The 17108-nt window shown below is 33.7% G+C and overlaps 1 protein-coding gene across 20 annotated transcripts in view; it reads left to right on the forward strand.

Moving 5' to 3' along the window:
• The window catches only part of MCTP2 (multiple C2 and transmembrane domain containing 2), a 254545-nt gene that overhangs the window by 196422 nt on the left and 41015 nt on the right, over window positions 1-17108 (forward strand). The window lies entirely within an intron of this gene.

A 17108-nucleotide genomic window follows, 5' to 3' on the forward strand; every position in this document is an offset into this window, starting at 1 on the left:
TCTGCTGAATCAGGAACTCTGGGGATGGGACTTAGCAATCTTGTTTAAATAAGGCCTCCAGGTGCTTCTCATACAGGCTCAAGTTTGAGATCTACTGCTCTAGGGTATATGCCTAGGAGTAGGACCACTACGTTTTGGGATATACAGTTTCTGCTTCATTAGTTAATGCCAACCATTTCCCAAGTGATTACTGAACCATCAGCATCAAATGAAAGTTATGATTTTGCATCTTAGAAAACTCTTGGCGTTATCTGACTTCTTAATTTTGTCAGTCTGGTGTGTGAAATGGTACTTTGGTGAGGTCTTAATTTGCATTTTTTATTATAATACTTACACGTTTCATATGTTTGGGGGCATTTGGATCCCTCCTTCTTTGCTCTATCTTTGCCTAATTTGCCTAATTTTCTTCTCCCCCTACATTTTTTTGTTTTTTGTATAAGCATTTAATCTAGATACACATTCTTTGTACTTAAAATATCTTCTAGAGGTTTCTATTTTTTTCATGCTGTTTGTTTTATCTTTTGATGAACATAATCTTTAATATCAAAATTACCCAGTTTTTCCTGTGGTTGGTGCATTTCGTGACATGTTTGAAGAATCCTTTCTTATGCCCAAAGTCATAAAAATATTCTTTAATTTTTTTTTAATTTTACATTACATCTTTAAATCTACTTGTGTTTTAATTTCATTTTTGTGTTCTGAGTAGTATCCAAATGACTTGGTATCATTTATTGAATATTCTGCCTTTTCTCAATGATCTGCAATTTCTATGAAGTCATAAATCAAGTTTACATACATAGATGGGCTTCTTCATTGTCTATTCCTGTACCAGTATCACACAAATATTTAGGCTTAGCACAGTTCTTCCCAATTTCCTTTTCTTCTTCAAGAATATCTTGGTAAGAAAGCTCGGCTCTTTGCTCTTCCATATAAGAGGTAGAATTCACTTTTTGTGTTCCACAAAAACAGGACGAGACCAATATTGAAAGTAAGTCAGAGGCAAACTTATTAACTTTCAAAATCAATACATTATTAAAAAAAGTAGAATGATGCCAAGTTGATTAGCAGGAGTAAAAAAAAAGAACAAAAATCATGTGTAAAATCAAAAGAAAAAACAAAAATAAAAGTTATCTTTTTGAAACACTTAGAGAACTGATTATTCTTTTCTCAGCGTTTTCAATGTACAAAGAGAAAAGACACAAACAGGCATTGGAAGGGGAGATTATTCAGATGAGGCAGAGATTAAACATAACAGGGTATTATGACCAATTTTAAACTTAAAATTTTGAAACTACATGAAATGAATAAAGCTTATACAACAACTTATCAAAGTTGCAAAAGAGACTTAAACAGTACTAAATCCATTAAATAATTGAATCTATAATTTAATATCATCCCAGAAAGATAAACCTAAGGCTCAGGCAACTTTACAGGCAAGTTTTACCAAACATTAATGGATTAGGTAAATCTTATACAAACTGTTTCATTTTTTTTCTTCTGGCTATTAGTGTTTTTTGGACATGTCAATTGTCAATTTTATTATTGCTCCGTGGAAGGCAAAGTGTCTTTTTTCCTGTGCCTGCCTTTCAAACTTGCTTTTGACCATTGATTATTTTCAGTTTTACTCTGAGATGCCAGAGAGAGAGAGAGAGAGAGAGAGAGAGAGAGAGAATGTGTGTGTATGTTTCTCTAGTCATCCTATTTGGCATTCCTTAACTTTATGACTTCATGTCTTTTATAAATTTTGGAAGATTCTCATCCAGTATCACTTATAGCTTTTTCCTAGTCTCTCTTTTCTCTCTCTTTCTGGATATCAAATTTTTACATATAAAGTAAACCTTTCTCAGTGTGCCATACTTGTTCTTCTTCTATTTCTAGTTTTACCATATCTATCTCTACTTGAAGTGTAGATATTTTCTACTAATACTCCAAATTATTAATTTAATTCCCTACTCCAAATCACGAATTCTCTCTTTTGCTTGATCTGTTCCACTATTAAATTCATTTATTGAGCTCTTCATTTTGTTTATGAGGTTCTAGGTGTTTATTTGACTCTTACAGATCTCAGTTCTCTGCTGGTATTGTTTTCATGAACATATGGATTATAATTATTTTAAAATCCATATCTTATGACTGTAATATCTAAATCACCCATTTATTCTGGTTATCTTTTTTCTTTTGATTTTTGGTCATTGTTTTTTCCTTCTGTCTATACCTGATTATTTTTATTAGAACATTTTAAAGGGGGCATGGACTATGTTATCTTCTACCAGAGAGGATATAGAGTAGGCATTTAGAATATAGCAAGTCACTCTGATCCCATCAGAGATGGAGATGATCCAAGGTAGGATTCCAGGCATCTTAAGGATTCATCTATTTCTAGTTTTACCCCATGCCTAGCCCTTTTTGGATTCTCAACAAAACCATGCAGTATTTACTAGGGCCCTTCTTTTTAAATTGTCCCTCATCTCTAATTTTTGTCTCCCAACTCTGTGACATTGCCAGAAGATTTTAGCAGCCACTTTCTGCTTGGTCTCAACCTTCATCCTAAGCATGCATGGCTTAAGAATTAGTAACTGTTTTAAGGAGAAATGAATGTAGAATGTCCAGCTTGACTGTCTGCTATTCTTTTTTTATCCTCTATGTTTTTGTCTTTTAAGTCCTAGCTGCTGCAGTTACCATGCATGCACTCCAGTTTTTGCCTCCCCAGATTTTTAAGATTGAAGCAAACTCTATGTTAGTACTTTGTACTCTGTTGATTGCTGTGTTCTGTACAGTGAATTGACAAAAACAAGTGTATCAGTCCATTCTCACGCTGATATGAAGACATACCTGAGACTCAGTAATTTATGAAAACAAGAGGTTTAGTGAACTCACACTTCTGCAGACTTAACAGGAAGCATGACTGGGAGGCCTCAGGAAACTTAACAATCATGATGGAAGGCGAAGGGGAAGCAACATGTCTTACCATGGTGGGGCTGGAGGGAGACAGCAAGGAAGAGAGAAGTGCCACACACTTTCTAACAACCAGATCTCATGAGAACTCACTCACTATCACGAGAACAGCAAGGGAGAGGTTCACCCACATGATTTAATCACTTCCTGCCAGGCCCCTCCCCCGACACGTGGGGATTACAATTGGAGATGAGATTTGGGTGGGGACACAGAGCCAAACCATATCAACAAGGAAACAAACAAATAGGAATGAAACCAACCCCGAAAGACATGAAGCAGTAGCAAACTAAGGGAGTGCATTTGTTTTTGATCCTGTCTCCTCAGGTCCTAGAGGCCTTGATTATTCTCAGATATCTTCAAATTGTTTGTTTGTGTATATTAAGCAGGTTTCACAGCTTTTTTTTTAAAGGAATATTGAGAAAAATCTTCTCCTTCATACTGAAAAGCTGAAGTTTATCTTGCACTTGACATGCTAGCTTAACAACAATAGTATCGAAATTCTTCAGATCAAACCATACCCCTCCCAATTTGTAGGCTTTTGCTTTTCTCTATTTAAATTCTGGACAGTCTCATTACAAATTATGCTTCACTCTCGTAAGTCAATGTTTATTTACACTGGCATGCACATTTACCATTGTTTTTGAGCACCATACATTTTTGCATTTTGCCTTTATACTTGGGGCAGTTGTCCTTCTGTTTGAAGTATATCTTTGATATTTAAGTTCATGAGGGTCTTCTGGTGAGAAGCACTACTAGCTCATGTTTTTCTGAAAATGTCTCTGCTTCACTCTCCTTTAAAGATAATTTGTAACATACAGGATTCTAAATTGAAAGACTGAAAGAATATATATGTTAAATTATTCTACTGTCGTCTTGCTTTCCCTGTTGCTTTGAGGAATAAAGTCACTCAAATTACTTTTCCTTTGTAGTTGAACTATTTTTTCTCTCTAGCTGCTTTTAAGTGTTCCTCTTTTTCCCCAGTTGTTTTTTCAGTTCTACTATGACAGTTTTAGATATAGATTATTCTTAATTTATCCTGACAAGGAATTTTTAGGGGAAGGGGGGCTTCCTATATTAATCTTTCAGCATTTCTGGAAAATCCTCAGGCATTTTTTCTTTATATATTGCTTTTTCTCCATTCTCTGTTTAACCCCTTTCTCCACCCCAGACACCTATCAGACCTTCTCATTTCTACCTTCCATGTGTCTTAACCTCACTTGTATATCTATAACCTTGTTTCTGTGGTCTGTGTCTTCAATAATTTCTTTGGAATTATCTCTCAGTTTACTAATTTTCTGTTCAGCTGCTTTTAATCTGTTAATTAGTGTACTCATTGTGTTTACATTTTATTTTCTCTCCTTTATACCATTCCTCACCAATAACTCAGATCACATAGTCCATCTTTAAAAGAATTTCCTTGCCTTCTCTACTTTCATTAGACTTGATTAACAGAACCTCAGGTAAGCATGGCTCCAAAAAAAAATATTTAGTGCATCCTGACAATTGTATTACACTTCTATAATCCACTCTCCTTTTCACTCTTCTAGACAATTTCATAACTTCTCTTCTGCCTTGAACCTTTAATACTTCTTTTCCTCATCCTCACTCTCGTAGAATGACCATGATTGGCATAAGTGCCCCTCTACTGCTACCCTACCCCCTCTATATCTATCCCCCTACCGACGTCTATGCCTGTGTCATCTGCTTTTCCTTCTGTAGCTATGGATGACCTGAATTGTTGCTAAGACCAACACTCCATTTTACAGTGGATTCCACCCTTATCACTGATTCAAAGGTAGTGCTCCAACTGTTATTTCCCATCTCCTGCCTCATAATTTTATTTATCTCTCTCTCCTCATTTATTGCTACAGTCCCTTCCAGCTATCACCATATTTCTCTGCTCTTAATTGTAATAAACCCTTTCAGAGTTATGTCTCCTGTCTACAATTTTCCCCGTTCTCTCAAACTCACTCTTATCTCATTTTTGCCTCATCGTTTTACTAAACTCTCATTTCAAGTCACCAGTGACCACATCTCAGCATCTTACTTATAAATATATTGTGGCCGTCCTCTTTAAAATACTTTATCTATTTTCAAGAATACAGCCATCTCCTAATGTATCTCTTTGTCTCTGGCATTTCCTCAGGCTCTTTTTCTGACCCCCTATCTTCTCAAACTCTAAATTTGGACTTTTGTAGAAATCAATTCTGGGCCATTTCTTTCTAGTTGCTTCCTTGCCAAGGTTATCCAGTCTGATATCTTTAAATGCTATCTGGAGTCTGATAATCCACAAATTTACGTATCTAACCATAGCCTCTACCCTGAATTCCAAACCATATATCTAAGGTTTACTGTGTGTCTCCACGTGGACATCTAATTGGCACCTCGTACTCCCCTCCCCAAACCTGCTCTTCCTACAGACTTTGTCTCAATGCATGGACAAATCCATTCATCTAAGTTTTTCAAGCTCTTAATCTTCAAATCATTCTCAATCATTCCCTTTTTATCTTCTCATCTAAACTATTTGCAACTCCTCTGTCCCTACTTTCTAACTAGTCAAAACATGGTCACTTCTCACTAATTCCACTGCCATCACCTTAATTCTAGGCCACAATTAACTCTAACCTGGTCTTTTCAATAGCTTTGTAAATGAAATATGTGTTGTCTCTTCATGATTTGTTCTCATTATGCAACCACAGTAATTCTTCTTAAATATGAGTCAAATCATGTTATTCTGCTTCCCGCCCTCTTGGCAGTCTAGCAACTCCCTTAGAATAAAAGGCAAGGACCTTACAGCCATCAACCAGGCCCCTTGTGGCCAACTTCTGTTCCTTTTTCACTTCTCTTTCCAATATTCTTGCTCACTCTGCTTCAGACACAAGGAGTCCATGCTGCCTTTAAAAAAAAAAAAAAACCAAAAAAAAAAACCCAAAAACAATCACACACACACACACACACACACACACACACACACACACACACACACACACACTGGAAGGCTGGGCATGGTGACTCATGCCTGTAATCCTAGCACGTTGGGAGGGTGAGGTGGGAGGATAACTTGAGGTCAGGAGTTCGAAACCAGCCTGGCCAACATGGTGAAACCCCCTCTCTACTAAAAATACAAAAAAAAAAAAAAAAATTAGCCGGGCGTGGTGGTGGGCGCCTGTAATCACAGCTACTTGGGAGGCTGAGGCAGGACAATCACTGGAACCTGAGAGGTGGAGGTTGCAGTGAGTGAGCTGAGGTTGTGCCACTGCCCTCCAGCCTTTGTGACAGAGTGAGACTACGTCTCAAAAATAAAAAATAAAAAAATAAACAAAACACTGGAAGAAGGCATACTCCAGATTCTGGGCCTTTGCATTTGCTCTTTCTTCTGCCTGGAAATATTATTCACCTAGATTCCCACACCTCCTCCAAAGTCTTTGCTCACTTATTGCCCTCTCAGTGATTTCTTCCCTAATTACCTTATATGTAATTGCAAACGCAGCCCCACTGCCTGATACTCCTTCCCTTCCTTGTCTCTGTTTTGTTTTCTCATGGTGGATCCTTTTACCGCCTGATATATATAGTTTATTTTTTCTATCTCATCTTCAATCCTCATATACAATCTAAGCTACATAAAGGCTGCTTTTGGTTTGTTTTTGTTTACTCTTGTGTCTAAATCAATGTAGGTGTTTAACAAATCAGTACTGAAGAAAAAATGAGTAATAAACTTATCCACGTAATAAAGTAGTGACAAGAAGATGAATTTAGTTTGTATGGCCCAGGGATAGAACATTATAAGTGAAGAAATGGTCAAGCAGTTGAGAAAATAGCTTTCTAAATTAGAGAAAGGTATGTTCAAAAGCAAAGTCCTGAACATCGTTTTATATCTTAAGGTTTGCAAATGGTGCGGTGCGATTAGGAACCTAGAATGTATGGTGCAGTTGGATTATGACACACAACCAAGTCTGAGCCAGTTAATGAAAGGTCTTAACTGTTAAATTATGAAGTCTGAATGTCTTAATGTTGGCTAGGGAAAAATGCAATATTTTAATCAGTTCGATGCTCTTGATAAAACCTAGTGGTGTTTTGTTGTTGTTTTGCTTTGGTATAGTGATATGTAAGACATGTTTTTCCTGCTTTAACAAAAAAAGGCAGTTACAACTTCTTGAGAAGGGGCTACTTATTGATTTGTTACCTTAGAAATGAATGTGTACCTGGTCAAATTATAATTTTTTTTTAAATTTAACCCTGGATTTTTTTTGAACAGAATTAACACAGCTGTTTGTTTCACCTTTACCCAATATGTTTATTCTAAGATAATCATACTTATGTGTTTTCCCCCTCTAAATTATGCCCTATACAATAGGATGATTTTTCATAAAGATGGTATGATTATTTAAAGATACACTGTTTCAAATATCTAGATTTTATCTTTATTATGACAAATGATGTACACAGTATTCTGAAAGTGTCTGTGTCTGTGTGTGTTTGCTGCCCTTTCTTATTTTCTTGTCTCAAAGACCACTCCAGTGGTTTTTAAAAGAAATTTAGAATCTTCTTTAGTACTTTTCAGATGAACCAGCTTCTAGCCCTCTTAAGTATTCATACAAAATCATTAGATTTTGAATTAACAGTACCTTACACTAGAAGAAATCAACTAGCCCTTCCTTGGACTTCCTGAGATGTTGTTCTTGTTTCAGTTTTAACCCAGGAGTTTAGTAAGGTTGGAGAGTTTGGGTTGGTGGCAAGGAAGGTGGATGTTGGGCCTATCTGTTCTTTTTCTTACATTTGGTTTGTGGTGTAGGAATGGGTAACACAACAGAAAGTAGATTTTTCATTGGCTGAAACTTAATTTATATGATGGCAAATATAGAGAACATATAGCATTCTCTTAAGATTTTCTACCACAAAAGAACACTTAATTTTATTATTATATACTTAATGTACTTATGTCATCTTAGGTGACTATAAAACAGAAGAGCAATTTAAGATCACCTGGTTACTTTGACCAATGTTGGATCAAAGTTCTATTCTAAATAATGGCCATGTTGGCTAGATTCCCAAATGTCTGCGGCATGCCTAGCTATTTACAAAATACAAGTATAAAACAACCCATGATTTTGTATGAACAACCATAATGAAATATATTTATTCAAATGAGGCTCTTGATTTCATTGTTCAGTTTTTTAAAACACTACTTTCGTGGACAGTGTGTAAGCCATAAGATGCAAACTCTAATCTCTATAATCATACTTTGCTTTGTTTCAACAAAAGCAATGTTTTTGAGAATTATTCAGAGACTCGGCTTCTTGTAATTTGGCTGTTTCCTAATCTCAAATTCACTCTTGAAGGACAAAAGGACAGAATCTTAAGATAATTTCAAATGAGGAGATCCCAGAGTACTTAGGCGAACAGCCATGTCATTCATTGAACTTGGTGTCTGAAGTTAACTACTTTTTAGTAGAGGCATTCTCTTGGATGTTTACAAGATAGTTAATGGCTTGGTTGATTACTTAACTGGTTACAGATCACTTCATCACCATTTCATCATGAAACCTGATAGACATGATAAATTTTTTTGTGACATGAGGTTACATCCTTCTCGTGTCATACTTAAAGAAACAATACATAGGGGATTTGTTAGATTTGTTAGATTTGTTCAAGTGTCTATGGCAATGCTAGCTAAGTTCTTCAGTCACAGCTAGCTTGGAACCATGGACTCTTGAAGGTATTTTTATCTTCAGGGTTTTCCTCAGGAAAAAATTAATCTTTTCATGAGTCATGTTCTCCTATCTGAGATTTAGCATGTATACATTTTCATAAAAACTATTGCAGATAAGTTTTAGGATAGAAAGTGAAGAAATATTTGCAGCTGAAAATTTAAGGCGATTTTTTTTGAAATTACACCTACTGGTCGCTGCTGCACCTATGTCATGGAACATATTGGGAAGACATGCATGGTAGAGTAAGAAGTTTCCTTGGTGCCAGAGAAACCAAGCTTCAAGCAATGGTCCTAACATATGTGATTTTTCTGTTGTGTTTCTGAGTATTGTTCTACTGTGTGGATATATTCACTTTTTTGTTGACATTTGGGCCATTTCCAGTTTTGTTATTTAGAATAATGCTGCTGTGCTATGAACATTTGTGGACAAGACTTTTGTGAGACATATTATACAGAAGTAGAAAAGCTGTGAATTATGGTAAATATATGTTCAATGTTTTGAGAAACTGCCATACAGTTTTTCAAATTGGATGTACCATTTTGTGTTTTTACCAAGGATGTGTGAGAGCTGCAGTTGCTCCACATTTTTGTCAACACTTTATATTACCAGTATTTTAAATTTAGCCCTTCTAATACACGTGAAATCAGATTTCACAATGGTTTTAATTTGTGTTTTCCTGATGCATAATCATGTTGGATATCTTCCTATGTGTTTGTAGGTATTAATATGGCTTTTTTGTGTTTGAAGGATTTGGTCAAATATTTTGCACATTTATATTGAGTCATCTTATTAAATTGTAATAATTTTTTATCTTCTGGAAACAAGTTCCCTTTCAGTATATGTAGTGAAAATATTTTCTTCATTTTGCGACTTGCCCTCTCATTTCCTTTCAAAGAGCAAAAGGAGTATATTTTATATTTTGATGAAGTCTTTTTTTTTTTTTGTGGTGGGGGGTTGCTGTCTCACTCTGTCATCCAGGCTGGAGTACAGTGGTGCAGTCATGGGTCACTGCATCCTCTAGCCTCTAGGCTTGAGTGATTTCTTTGCCTCAGCCTCCCAAGTAGCTGAGACTTGCAGGCACATGCCATCACACCCAGCTCATTTTTGTGATGTTGCCCAGGCTGGTCTCAAACTCCTGGCTTCAAACAGACCTCCCACCTTGGCCTCACAAAGTGCTGAGATTACAGGGGTGAGCCACCACTCCCAGCCTATTTTTTTTTCTATTTTTATATTACTCTTTATATTTTTTGTGTCCTAAGAAATCTTTGCCCACTCTAAGATGGCAAGTTTTTCTCTTATCCTTTTTTCTTAGAAGTCTTAAAATTCTAGAATTTACATTCAGATGTATAATCCATTTAGAGTTAAATTTTGTATGTTATGTGGTAAGAGTAGGTGATTTTTTTTCCCCATACATATATCCAGTTGTTCTAGTGCCAGTGTTTAAAAAAAATACCATTTTTTCCATTGAATTACATTGGCAACTTTCTTAAAAATCAACCACTTTTATGTGGATCTATTTCTGGACTCTATCTTCTACTCCACTGATGTATAAGTCTGTCTTTTCACCAACACTACTACTGCTTTGCTACAGCTTCATAATAACTTGTGAAGTCAGCTAGTGTGTTATTTGCTAAAATTGCTTTGACTATTGCATGCCATTTGCATTTTCTCTTTCTTTCTTTCTTTTTTATTTTTTCTTTTTTTTTGATGCAGTTTTGCTCCTTCACCCAGGCTGGAGTGAAGTGGCGCGATCTTAGCCCACTGCAACCTCCGCTCCTCGGGTTTAAGCGATTCTCCTGCCTTAGCCTCCCGAGTAGCTGGGATTACAGGCACATGCCACCATGCCTGGCTAATTTTTCTATTTTTAGTAGAGACAGCGTTTCACCATGTTGGCCAAGGCTGGTCCCAAACTCTTGACTTCAGGTGATCCACTTGTGTTGGCCTCCCAAAGTGCTAGGGTTACAGGCATGAGCCACCGTACCCAGCCTGCATTTTCATATAGTGTTTAGAATCAGGTTACCCATTTCTATAAAATAAGGATTGCTTGAATCTGTAGGTCAATTTGTGAATAACTGCCACCTTAACAATGCCAAATCTTCCACTCCATGAACTAGGCATATTTATTTTCTTATTTACATATTCTGTAATGTTTCTTAATAATCTTTCATAGTTTCCAGTGAGGATATCTTGCTCATGTTTTATAAATTTTATTCTAAAATACTGTGTTGCTTTCATGGTGCTACTATAAATGGAAATTAAAAATTTTTATTTTTTAATGTTTTGCTGCTAGTATTAACATCTGAAAATGATTTCGATATTTTAATAATAACTTTATACCATGGACTTTGCTGAATTTAGTTGTCATTTCTAGGATTTGCTTTGTAGATTCCTTAGGATTTTGTACATTTAAAAAATCATGTCATCTGCTAAAAAAGTTGTACTTTTTTTATTCTTATATTTACGCCTTTTGTTTCATTGTTTGACTTAATTGTAGTGGCTAAAACGTTTCATTCAATACTGAATAGAAGTAGTGAAAGCAGACATCCTTGCCTTATTCCTAATTTAAGGGGTGCATGCAAGTTTCCCCATTGTAAAATCATTTTGTCTGTTCTAGAACTTGATATAAATGGAATCAAAAGTAGGTACTGTTTTGTAGAAGGCTTTTTCCACTCAGTGTGTTTTTAAGATTCATGTGGTTGCATGCGTGAGTCATTTCTTTTTTAACTTGTGTTTGTCTTTTTAATCAACTTCTCAAGGTATAATTTATGTACAATAAACCCCTGCCAAGTATGATCAAGTATGGTAACTATAAAAGTTTTACAGATGTCCTTTAACAAATTGATGAAATTCCTTCCAATTATTATTTGTTAAGAGTAGAAGGGTGTTGAATTTTTGTTGAATGCTTTTTCTGTATCTATTGAAATAATCACATACCTGTTCTCCTTTATTCTGTCAATATTGTGAATTACATTGATTTTTGAATATGAAATCAATTTTTCATTCTTGGAACGTATTCTACTCGGTCGTAATTTAGTTTCATATATTTCTTGATTTAATTGACTACTATTTTCTTGAAGATTTTTGCATCAAAGTTCATATTTGGTCATTTGTCTGTAATTTTATTTCTTTGTAACAGTTTTGTCAGATTTTGATATTAGGGTAATACTGGCCTCATAAAATTGTTGGTAAGCATTCTTTCCAAAATGATACTCTTTCTTTTCTCATTGTTCAATAGAAGTTGACAGTGAAACCATTTGCCCCTAAATTTTTCTTAGTGAAGACATTTTTGATAATTCAATTTATATATTGTTCAGTTCTTTTAGGTTGTATTTTGCCATTTTTTCCTTCACCTTTTTTTTTGCCACAGTTATTCACTATATTTTTATCTGCCTTTTTTGTTTATAGTGTTTTATTTCATTAATATTTCATGTAATTTTTGGTATTGTTGGATTTTAATTGTCATTTTATATTTACCTCTTACTCCTCTGTTTCTCTTCTTTTGCCTTTCAGATTTCCATTTATCTATTTACTTTTACAATTTATTCCTCCCTGCTTTTTTTATGTAGTTGCTCTGAGTATTAAGGTGTATGTGTGTATATTTTTCCCTTAACTTTTCACAGTCAATTTAAGATTAATATTGTATAACTTCATCTGAAACATAGAAACATTACATGTCACCTAAGTCCAAATGTCCATCTACCTCTAACCTCCTTTATATTAGTTTTCCTGTGTTTCACACCTAAATACATTATACACCTCACCAGGATAATGTTATAAGCTTTGCTTTAAACATTTATAAGCATTCTAAAAAATAAAATAAATAATATTTTCTATTTACTTATGTATCTACCACTTCTGATACTCATTTCTTCCTGAAGTTTGCATTTCCATCTGGTATCATTTTTCCTCACCTTGAAGAATTCCTTTAGTATTTATTGATATGCAGGTCTACTGATAAAAAATTCTTTTAATTTTCTCATATCTAAATCTTTAACTTTCATTCTTATAGGATATTTTTACTGGATATAGAATTCTGAGTTTAAAGTTTTTGATTTTGTTTTTCATTTTGCACTTTAAAAATGCTGTTATCCCCTTGCCTCCATGGGTTCTGATGACAAATCTATGGTGATTCAAATTGTTGTATTTATGATAATGTCATTTCTTTCTAGCTTTTATCAACATTTTTTTATTGTCTTTATTTTCCAGAAATATGGTGATGCTATTTATTCCCAAGACTGGATTTCTTTAAATTTACTCTTCTTGAGATCCTCTGGACTTCTTTAATCTGTACATTTTGTCTTTTCCTAGATTTGAAAAGTATTCAGCCAATTCTTCTTTAAATATTTTTCTACCCATTATTATTTTTCTGAAATTCCAAATACCCACGTTAGAACTTTTGAAATTTTGATGGTCTCCAGACCTTCTATTTTTTTCTATTATTTTCTGTCTTTTAGATTTGATGATTTCTCTTGATATCTTTATAGTCACTGACGTTTTCATTATTAATTTTGCTACTAAAAACAACCATTGATTTTTTTTAATGTTTAATGTTTAATTTTTAGTTGGGCAATTATTTTTTAATTTTTACTTTTTATGCTTATATTTACTGTTTTACCCATGGTGAGTTTATTTTCCATTGCCTCACCGAGCATAATCTTTATAGGTGTTTTAAAGTTCTTTTCTGATAATTTCAACATAGAGTTCACCTTGGAGTTGGTATGTTTTGATTGTCTCTTGCTTGAAAATAGATTCCATTTTCTTGACTCTTTGTATGTTGAGTGATTTTGAATTGTATCTTAGATATCAGTAATTCTATGTTGTGGAGACTGTAAATTATGCTATATTCTTCTAAACAAGTTTTTTTTTAAGGCATTTAATTTTATTAGACTCAAAATGCAAACTTTGTCGCATGTCTTAGGGTGATAGCTTTGATCTTCGACTGCTTGAGTGTGCTCTGCATGTATGCCAGCAACTTTAGCGGCATTCACATACTGAATGTGGGGTTTACCTTTGCTTACACTCTCCTTTCAGCATACCTCTGTGCTCTGCAGTGGCTCTGGTTGTCCCTGAGTGCATTCCCGTTTCCTCCATTCAGAAGTAATGGTAAATTTTTCATTGGAGTTTTATTCAACTGGTACCACCAGAGTGACTGCAGCTGCTCTTGGATCAAAGATACAAACATTTTTAATTAACTCCATGCAGATCTGATTCCTTCTTTCAAAGTTACAACTCTTTCTTTCTTTGAAGATGCTTAGATAATTAGACTTTTTTTCTAAAAAAAAATATTTTTCTGGGGTTTATATTTGCTTTCCCTGAAAGATGTTGGTTAGGAAATCAATTCTTTACTACAGAAATGGGAATTATGCATTGATTTAAAAAATATATATCTAAAGGCAATATGGTCTCACTCTAAAAGAGTTTTAGGCTATTTGAATGTGATATTTAAATATAACTCAATTTTTGTTGTAAAACATTTCTAGGATTGCTTAAGTATTCCCGATAGAGGCCAATGCTATGGCAAATGAGGTGTTTACCTAAAACAACCATCTCCTTAATACTGGTGGTTGTTCAAGTAATTTTTTCAAAGACATACATAGTTTTATAATGAAGAAAATAAATATGATGTGTCCTGATTTTTCTCCATAGCTTTATGTCAGCCTCTTCTTACTTGAAGTTACATTTAGTAATTTAAAATAATAATAAAATCCATTTACCCAGTAGACAGGCATTTAGAAACAACCACCATTTAGTATGCCATTAAAACCCTTAATCCCCCCAAAAAACGTAACAATAGGGAAAGGGAAATAGGTAACAAACAGGAAAATCTCTAGCTTTACCTAATAAAGAAATTACTATTGGCTCTACTTTTTGCTATGTTTTATTTTATAAAAAAGAAACATTAGAAAAGAAGAAAATTATAGGAACAGATTATATATTTGACATTATAAAACTTTAAATAAAGGAAAGTTGATGGAGCAAGCCACACTAGAGGAAATCAGTGTGGTTTGATTTTTTTCATTGATCCAAAAAGTATTTCAAAAATTTCACACTTACACATCCAAAAAAAAAAAAAAAAAAAAAAAGAGGTTTAGCACTAGGAGGAACGTAACATATAGAATGGAAGAAGGTGAAGGAAAATCGTCATGATTTGCAGTTGATATGATTTTCTACATCAGATCTACAAAAGAATATATTTGCAGTCTCTTACAGCTAATAAGAGGTGAATGTGAATATATAAAAAAGAAAGAATGTGAATATATAAAAATTAATGTTTCTGTACCCAGCATTAACCAATTAAATGATAAACCTTAAAATTGTTCCATTGCTATTTATAATAGTGTTAAACTCCAAGTTACTTAAAAAAATGAAACATGGAAAATCAGTACAGTGAAATAAAATATTTTGAGATACATAAAAAGTTCTGAATATAGAGAAATAATCATTATGAAATGTTAATATCAAGATACCAATTATCTTTAAATTATCAAGACAATCTCAGTCTTAATTTTTCTGAGTTGTATAGAAATTTATAAATTAATTCTGAAATACACGTGGAAGAGTAAAGGGTGAAAAAATATCCAAGATCATTTTGAGTGTGTAATAAGAGACTTGCCCACTCAGATATTGTATGGTTACTAAATTATAGTTTTAAAAATGTGGTCTTGGTAAAATATAGGAAAATATATCAATGGAGAACTGAGAGGGCTCAGAAACAATAGACACACTCATTTGGGAACTTGGTATATTGACAGAAGTAGCAATGTAGATCAAAGAGAAAAATGGGGATCGTTACAGGAATTTAGCTGTAAAAGAGGGCTGTAAGGAAAAAGTTCACATTGGATTGCCTGAGTTAAAAAAAAATTAAAAACAACAAAATTGAGACAGAATAAAGATCATACACAGACATCTTTAGAAGAAAACACAAGGAAATAGCTGTATTAACTCAAGGTAGAATATGATTTCTTAAGTAGAACACTGAACATTAAAGGTAGAAATCCTAATGTAAAAGACTAATATATTTGGTTACGTAAAACCACTATTTCAGCCCATGTTTGCATTGATAAGGGAGTATAGTCGTCAAATTGCAGAGCATTCATTTGAATGGGAACTATATTAGTTAAAATAAATGTACTTGATTTACGCATACACCATGAAAAGAACTATAAAACATACTATTGGTTAAAATATTTGCAGAACGATAGGAACATTTTTATTTTGTTATTACTAATATATACCTAAGGTGCCCTGAGGTGGAAAAAATTCACATCAAATTTAGGACAAGGTTGCCTTTGGAAATGAGAGGAATAGGACTGAGGAAGGTTGACAAAAAGAACACGAGCGTCTATGCAAAACATCTTTAAGTGTTAGAAAATAAAATACAACAATACGGGTTCACCTCAGTGAAGGAGTTTCTCCCAGAAATACAAGATTGCTTCAAATTATGAAATTACAAATACAATACTTCACCATATTGATGTCTTTAAATGAAAAGGATAAAACCATCCTTATCTCAGAAGATACTGAACGAACAGTTGGTTAGCTACCAACCATTCTTGATGTTAAAAATTATACCCTGTTAAAATTGCTGGACAAATTTTTGTTTAAAACATGTTTTTATTAGGTTTAGAACAGATATGAAAGAGTATTTATAAAACATTTCGAATATATAAAGAATAATGATCACCTATATGTAAATTTTCTGGTATTAAAAATGGTTTGTGTGTGTGTTCTTAAGGTGATATGATTTATCACTCTAGAAGTATTTTCATTAAAGCCACGAATTAAACAGTGATATCCTTCTGAACAGTTTAACAATTTTTTGTAGGAGTGATGAAATCAAGCAGGAAAAAAATTACAAATAGAAAAGAGGAAACAGAAGAGGATCCTTAATTGTAGATTATGTGACTATATTCTTAGAAACCTCGCAGGAATGAAATAAACTATTTGATAGAATAAAGAATATTCAGTAAGGCTGCTAATGTTAAAAATATATATGTAAATTATTTGCTTTTATATGTAAATAATGACAAGTTTGAAAAACATAATGGAAGAAGTGGTTTTATTTACAATGGGCACCAAAAAATAAAAGCAATATATGATAATCACAAAGAGAAAATTTTTAAATGTTAGAACAAGTTTTTAGCAATGAAACAGTATTGCTTTTGGAAAGGAAGATTTCATATTTAAGATGCAGTAATTTGCCTTTTCTAAGTTGATATGTTATAGCAGTGGTTTTTTTCAAGCACTTACAGACAGCTGATAACCACAAATTACCTTATTTCGTCTTCTAGACTACCTGTGAGTTTGAAACGAAAGCGAGACTCAAATTTTGAAGTAATTTACCCAAAATTTCACTGCTGCCTCATGTTATAATTAAAAGTGTTCTCACCTTATTTATCCTAATTAGTGTGTTTCTTGGAGGTAGAACCATCTACCTGCATT

The sequence above is a fragment of the Pan troglodytes genome, chromosome 16 (genome assembly GCF_028858775.2).
Source record: "Pan troglodytes isolate AG18354 chromosome 16, NHGRI_mPanTro3-v2.0_pri, whole genome shotgun sequence".
In the NCBI taxonomy this organism is placed as follows: Eukaryota; Metazoa; Chordata; class Mammalia; order Primates; family Hominidae; genus Pan; species Pan troglodytes.